An 8,087-nucleotide genomic window follows, 5' to 3' on the forward strand; every position below is an offset into this window, starting at 1 on the left:
CCTATTTAGAAACATAGGGAGGGGGGCTAGAATCAAAACTAGTAGAATTTGTTTATAAAGAATCAAAAATCCTCTGACATGTGGGACATAATTACATATTCGCTCACATCTGGGAAAACAGAGTGCTTGATTGTAGGTATGGTTGGAAAAAAAATGTAATCTGTAAAGAACGAAATAATTGCAATTGAGGAAGTCCATAAGTTTCACATAGCAAAGGAAATGAGTGTAATGAAGATGCGGATACAAATTTATATAATCTAAATAGATTAGCTGCACTCCATACTTTAAGCCCGGGTTCACACCTATGCGAATTAGATGCGGCTTACACCGCATCTAATTCGCAGGACATTTTAAAATACATTCATATGAATGTATCTGGTTCACATATGTGCGTTGCATTCGCACTGCGCATTGCACAAAAAACGTGTGCGTTTTTTGGGCATTGCGGTGCGAACTACAAGCCTATTATCTCCTATGGGAACGCATCTGATTCGCAGATGCATTGCGTTCTGAACAAGGATTTTCTCTTTCTCCTCACTACACCTCCCCCTCTCCCCCCCCTCCCTCCCCCTCCCTCCCCCTCTCCCTGCTCTCTGATACTGAGCAAAAACGCAATGAATCCGTTGAACAGGAGATTGTTATCTCCCCAGTGAAACCTGAGCTTCAATTCGCACCGCACAAGTGTGAAACAGGGCTAAAGGAATTAGGGGTAATCCAGGCAGGGTAAAAGGCAGGGTTTTTAATAAAAGTAAGAAGTGGTATATGTGGCGATTGAAGGCTGAGAGTGGTTTTGAATCCATCCCAGATGGATAAAGAGTGTTTTGTGATAGGATTGCGAATAGAGGTAGGATCAACTGGATGTAACCATAACATATTGGCTACTGAGATAGGGGCACAGTCCACAGACTCAATTGCTACCCATAGCGGAACTTCCTTTACTGCATGGTATTAAGGTAAATGTGCAAGGTGAGCTTCATGATAATAGGCAGAAATATTGGGGAAACCTAAGCTTCCACGTTGTTGTGGAAGACAAAGAGTGGATTTAGAGTGTGACGGGAGGGCCCGTGGAACTCAGAATACATCTTATGTCTAAGTCACCCTGTGCCATCCTGGCACAGGGTGAGTGAGAAAATATATCTTGGACTACTTAAAATGGGACAGTAATATTTGTCCACAATATCTCCCAGGATGTATGTTAATTGAATGAGCTGATCACATTGTCCTCTATACAATGTAGGAGATGGGACGACTCCTATTGGAGCTCATGTTAATTAGGTTTTGTTTGTATTGTTAATTGTAATTAGCTCCTGCTATTGTGTTTTATATTACTGTGTGAAGCTCGTGCCCACAAGTCTGTCATCTGGTCTGGGTAAATTTTGTAGTAAATTAGCTAATGTTAATTAGGTTAGCTTTGAGTCATCCTGGTGTATAAATGTGTGTGAGATCTCAAATAAACAGTTCTGATGTACTCCAAGACTGGTGTTGTCTAGTTCTTGGGGGTTCCTATAGCTAGATCCATTGGACTCGTGTTCCAGAACTTAGGAAGCGGTATACTGGCGGAAGCACTCAAGCGGAGTGTGGGACGTTCCGTGACATTGGTGGCAAGCAGCGGGAAAGCTTCCTGCAGTCTGGGACATCCAAACCTCCAACTGGATCCAAGATCAGCATAGCAGACTTCAGTCACCCCAGCGGAGATATGGACCTGGCATCAGAGTTCCCGGGGCTGCTGCGGATCATCCTTTCAACATACACCAGGACTGTGTCTAAGGATGAATACCTGGAGCTCAGGCAGCAGATTCGGGTGGAGCTCTGGATCGGAGCCCTCCAGCTCGCTGGTATAAAACAGGGCAAGTGCTTTCCAACCCAAGAGCAACGGGCACGTGACCAACGGGCATTGCGGATGGCATTCCTGGGAGAGCGGCCCCAGGAGCAATGGGTGACTGAGTTGGACAGGCTGGTCCAGCAGGAGATAGAGCTGGACAATCGTTATCGGGCTCTGCAATGGCACGCAGAGGAGGGATATTTAGGGGAGACAACAGAATGCTCTCCGGAGGGATATGACTTTGGCGGCCCTGGATTGCTGTGGGAGAGCTTTACAGATCTTTTTATGTTTGGCGATGAAGGGGAACCTGACCTTGAGGACCTGCGAGAATATAGAGAGGCTATGCTCGGTCTTGCAGGGGTCTCAGAGCTTAAACCTGATCTGGACCATTTGCTAAGGAAGGAACAGCATCTGGAAAGGGCATACAGGAAACTGCTAGAACAAGTTCAGCAGCATGCCAGAGAATCGGCAGTGGAAAATCCGGAGATTGCCATCCCAAAACCTGAAGTGCTGACAACAGGGCAGAGCTCTGCTAACCTCTGCCCAGAAATGATAGCATCTTCTGGGTTCCATGGACAGGAGATGGTGAACCTCTATCCCCAGACATCAGTTGCAGAGACATGGGATTTGATAGACTTTTCTGCTGAGGAAGAACAACCTGATGAGCCTCCAGCAGAAGAGCTGCTATCAGGGCCAAAGTTCACTGTGTTCTGCCCAGCACCAACAGTGGCTTCGGCCTTCCTGAGAGAAGAGGTAGTCGGCCTTTCTCCCACAACACTGACAGTGACATGTGATTTTCTGCCAGCAGCATCTATGGAGTTAAAACAAACTTCTCCAGCTGAAGATCTGGTAACTGAACAGAGGGTCCAAGACCTCTGTCCCACACTTTTACCAATTCCAGAGACTGGGGATTTAATAGACGTTTCTGTAGAGGATTTTTTTTTTTTTTTTTTTTTTCACTCTATCGAAAAGCCAGTGGCGTGCAAAACACACCTCAAAAACTTCCACCCGGTGCCAAAAAAAAAGTGCCCACACATAGAGAGTGAAACACAAAAACGTGCAACGGGTGTACAGAGTCCTCCACTAGGGAAGGACCTTACCCTGATCCCCCGGGGCGTTAGGCTCCAGACAGGGACTGAGGTACTCAGACAAAGGGTCCATCCGGCCGAAACCAGACGGACCCCCACAACTGGAAGGACTGCCGAAGCAGACCAACCCAAGTACAGTGGGGCTCTCCCGAAGAGAGACCCCTCAAAGGAGAGGGCGAACCAAGCCAAAAGGCCTATGTCCACCCCCTCCCAAGACTTTCAGAGTAGGCCCGAGGACCCACACCCTACTCGCCACACAGTGACAAAACGTGTATACAAAACAACCAAAAAAAGGACAAAAAGGTGACAAACAGGGGTAAAAGAAAGAGTGGGGAAGATAGTGAGATGGGAGAGTGAAAGTGGCCATTGTGCTATACAATGGCCGGCCCTCCGGCCAGGCATAAAAAATTTCCCCTGGCCCTGGCCAAAAGGCCCGGCCCAAGAGGCAGGTGCGAAAAACGTGTGTTGTGGTGAAGTGACCATGGTGCCATAAAATCAAGTGCTTTCACACCGTGACTATACGGCACCCCTGAACTGCCACTTCAGGGGCACATTCACCACTGGCTTTTCGAAAAAGCCCTGACCCACAGCCCAGACCACAGCAGCCCCCACCCCAGGCAGAAAGGTATGGAGTTCTGGAAGCTTGGAGAGAGCCCTTGCCATCAGGCTTCACCGTCGTTCCGTCCCTCCTACCTAATTACATTTGGGAAATACTGGCCGCTCCCCCGGTGGGAGCAAGGGGAGCCAGCGTTCTCTCCCAAATAACTGTCCAGAGCTAGAGCTGCCCCAATCCAGGCCAGAAGGCCAGGATCCCGACCCTCCGCCAAGACCGAATGGTTCTCCGTCCCCATCAGAAGGCTTCCCTTTCGGCTACAAACCGCTCCGGGTTACCTTCACTCCAGCAGGTTTTGCATAGCAACCGCAATCCCATCTCTATCTCGCCATAGATCAGGGACAGAAGCAAGCGCCACCTCCTGGAAACTGATAAGAACAGATACTAGATTTGATCTTAGCCAAAGGGCCGAGAAGCAATTAGCAATAATCACGCCTCAGTTGAACCTCATTGGCTATGATACTGCCACTGCGCAAAGCTGCACAGGCTGCATGAAAAAAAAAAAGATTACTGTCACGGGCATGGCCAGAGCGGAGGCTGTTGGAGAGGACTGTGTGCAAGCCTGTTGCCCACCGATCATGGGCCCTAGCATTTGAGGTGAATGAGAAATCCAGTCTGAACTGTATTAATCGGACTCAGTCATGTATATATTGTATGGGGACTCCTTACTGTATATTTGTGTCCCTGAAGAGGGAGGGGGGATTCCTCCAGCAGCCCCCTGCTGATAAGACTGATTCATTCTGCTGGGACACATCCTGTGAGGAGATGCTGGTGTTATCAACATGTGTTTATGTTAATTGAGAGAGCTGATCACATTAGCCACCAGCCCTGGCTAATAGACGAATGGTCTAGGCTGAGGAGGGGGGAGATTGTTGTTTGTATTGTTAATTGTATTAATGTGTGAAGCCCGGTGCCCACAAGACTGTCATCTGGTCTGGGTACATTTTGTAGTAAATTAGGTCATGTTAATTAGGTTAGCTTTGAGTCATCCCTGATATAAAAAGGTCTGTGAGATCTCAAAATAAAGGCAGTTCTGATGTACTCCAAGACTGGTGTTGTCTAGTTCTTGGGGTTCCTATAGCCAGATCCATTGGACTCGTGTTCCAGAACTTAGGAAGCGGTATATGACGGAAGCACTCAAGCGGAGTGTGGGGCGTTCCGTGACATTGGTGGCAAGCAGCGGGAAAGCTTCCTGAAGTCTGAAGTCTGGGACATCCAAACCTCCAACTGGATCCAAGATCAGCATAGCAGACTTCAGTCACCCCAGCGGAGATATGGACCTGGCATCAGAATTCCCGGGGCTGCTGCGGATCATCCTTTCAACGTACACCAGGACTGTGTCTGAGGATGAATACCTGGAGCTCAGGCAGCTGATTCGGGTGGAGCTCTGGATTGCAGCCCTCCGTCTCGCTGGCATAAAACAGGGCAAGTGCTTTCCAACCCAAGAGCAACGGGCCAGTGACCAACGGGCATTGCGGATGGCATTCCTGGGAGAGCAGCCCCAGGAGCAATGGGTGACTGAGTTGGACAGGTTGGTCCAGCAGGAGATAGAGCTGGACAATCGATATCGGGCTCTGCAATGGCACGCAGAGGAGGGATATTTAGGGGAGACAACAGAATGCTCTCCGGAGGGATATGACTTTGGCGGCCCTGGATTGCTGTGGGAGAACCTTACAGATCTTTTTATGTTTGGCGATGAAGGGGAACCTGACCTTGAGGACATGAGAGACTATAGAGAGTCTATGCTCGGTCTTGCAGGGGTCTCAGAGCTCAAACCTGATCTGGACCATTTGCTAAGGAAGGAGCAGCATCTGGAAAGGGCATACAGGAAACTGCTAGAACAAGTTCAGCAGCATGCCAGAGAATCGGCAGTGGAAAATCCGGAGATTGCCGTCCCCAAACCTGAAGTGCTGACAACAGGGCAGAGCTCTGCTAACCTCTGTCCAGAAATGATAACATCTTCTGGGTTCCATGGACAGGAGATGGTGAACCCCTATTCCCCGACATCAGTTGCAGAGACATGGGATTTGATAGACTTTTCTGCTGAGGAAGAACAACCTGATGAGCCTCCAGCAGAAGAGCTGCTATCAGGGCCAAAGTTCACTGTGTTCTGCCCAGCACCAACAGTGGCTTCGGCCTTCCTGAGAGAAGAGGTAGTCGGCCTTTCTCCCACAACACTGACAGGGACATGTGATTTTCTGCCAGCAGCATCTATGGAGTTAAAACAAACTTCTCCAGCTGAAGATCTGGTAACTGAACAGAGGGTCCAAGACCTCTGTCCCACACTTTTACCACTTCCAGAGACTGGGGATTTAATAGACATTTCTGTAGAGGAGGAACCACCTAGCAAACCCCCAGCAGAAGTGCTGGCAACTGGACAGAGGGTCCAAGACCTCTGCCCCACACCTGCAGCAATTGTGGAGGCTCAGGGTGAGAAGATGGCAATCACTTCCCAGCAGCAGATACAGGGGGAGAAGGGAGAGGAGGTGTGTGTTGTCCCTCCCCAACAGTTGGCCAGGGTGGAGGAAGCTCGTGCCCACAAGTCTGTCATCTGGTCTGGGTAAATTTTGTAGTAAATTAGCTAATGTTAATTAGGTTAGCTTTGAGTCATCCTGGTGTATAAATGTGTGTGAGATCTCAAATAAACAGTTCTGATGTACTCCAAGACTGGTGTTGTCTAGTTCTTGGGGGTTCCTATAGCCAGATCCATTGGACTCGTGTTCCAGAACTTAGGAAGCGGTATACTGACGGAAGCACTCAAGCGGAGTGTGGGGCGTTCCGTGACATAGAGGTACAGGGTTTAGCTGTGCCCCAGATAAAGGAGATAATTCTGCGCTTAAGTCATAAGAAATGGGATGGTACTGAAATCTACTGAGATCTCAAAACAGCAGTTGGGAAAAGGAACCCTTCTAATCTGAGAGACCTGGAGTAGTTGGCGAAAGAAGATTGGTCCAAAATTTGAGTAGAGAGGTGTGAGAAACTCATTAATGGTTACATGAAGCAATTGATTTCAGTTACTTTTTCCAAGGGGTGTGCTACCAAATATTAAATTGAGGGTGTCAATCATTTTCTCCAGTCAATTTTTGAAGTTTTGCGTGGAATGTGTCAGATTTGGCTTTTTGTTTCTCCACTTTTGTGTGTCATACCAATACAAACAAAAGGAATAAATAAGGTTGGGCGACTGATTCGGCTCAAGCATGAGTTTGGGTCGAACACTGGCTATTCACGCTGTTGGGGGAGCACCCGAATTTGCAGGGTATTCGGCAGACCCCGCCGAATGCATTGCACGCTGAACAGTGCATTCTGCACCCTTATTGGACAAAGATTTGCCCAATCAGGGCACAGTAAAAAATGGTTGTTAAGGAGTGGGCCTGGGAAGCCGGCGGTGGCATCCTTAACAACTGATGAGCCATCAGTTGTCAATGGGCTTCCCCGCTGACAGCTGAATAAAAAACAAAAATACATTTCCGGTTAAAAAAATTGTAAAAGAAAACAGCGTGGGGTCCCTCCCCCAGTCCATACAAGAACCTTTGGATTTCCCATGATTAAAATGATTAAAAACATTTAAATTATGAGCAACCTAACAAATCTATTAAAATCTTTGAACAGATTGAACAGATTTGGCTTAATAGTGGGAGCAAAATTAAGCACTTTTCGTAATACTGAGATCTAATCCCTCAATAATGATCTTGAAGATAAATGATATAGCTTTATGGCGGAGAGATTTGTTTTCCAGATCCTCCTCTTTCTCCTTTTTGGGTGGATCTAGATGACGTTTAGTACCACATCCGTAATGTATACAAAAATCAATTTAAAAAGTTTAGTCGGACTTTACGTGCACAGAAAGGAACTCTCATTACAACATAATCCAATTTTTATTACAAGCAATTAATAAAATCACATGTGGACAGGTCCTAAAATCAATTGCCTATATACAGTTATCCTGCTAATATGCAGTATATACCAACTGCTACCTATCACCCACAATAAAGGCTCATTACATTCACTTCTTGGTTAGAACGTAATCTGTGGCGATAAGTTCTCATGGGTTAATGCGTTTCTCAGTTAGCTTCTTTAGGACACATTGAGGATAATCACAGATGTATTTAAATACAAAAAAGAACTATTAAGGCATCTAGATTTTGTCATAGTACAATACATACATATCAATAGTTATATTTGTAATGCTGAAATGGTCCATGCCTCTGACTTGTAATTGCAGCAACCATGTAGAGAACTCCCAGGGTGAACACTGAGACAGAAAGACAGGGTGAGGGAGAGATGGTATCCAAAGGCTGATTATAAGGCTCTGTTTGGGTCTGAATGTGTATATACAATAGCTCAATCACATTCCATAAACTTTAAATATATAAATATGTTTATTGCACCAAAGTATCACACTATAACACTTAGAATCCATATTTAATAATCCTGGAATAATAACTATGGCGATGACTCAGTGTGTTCAAAATAATAACCATCCACTGCAACAAGAGCTTGATCTATATTACACCCCAGATTGCACAGTTGATATAGTGGACATATACTATATTACCAAAAGTAT

At 46.6% G+C, this 8,087-nt stretch overlaps 1 pseudogene; it reads right to left on the bottom strand.

Moving 5' to 3' along the window:
- Window positions 1-3,938: 3,938 nt before the first annotated feature.
- Window positions 3,939-4,003, bottom strand: LOC141120777 (U4 spliceosomal RNA; annotated as a pseudogene).
- Window positions 4,004-8,087: the final 4,084 nt, after the last annotated feature.

This window comes from Aquarana catesbeiana, linkage group LG13, assembly GCF_042186555.1.
Source record: "Aquarana catesbeiana isolate 2022-GZ linkage group LG13, ASM4218655v1, whole genome shotgun sequence".
Taxonomy (NCBI): Eukaryota; Metazoa; Chordata; class Amphibia; order Anura; family Ranidae; genus Aquarana; species Aquarana catesbeiana.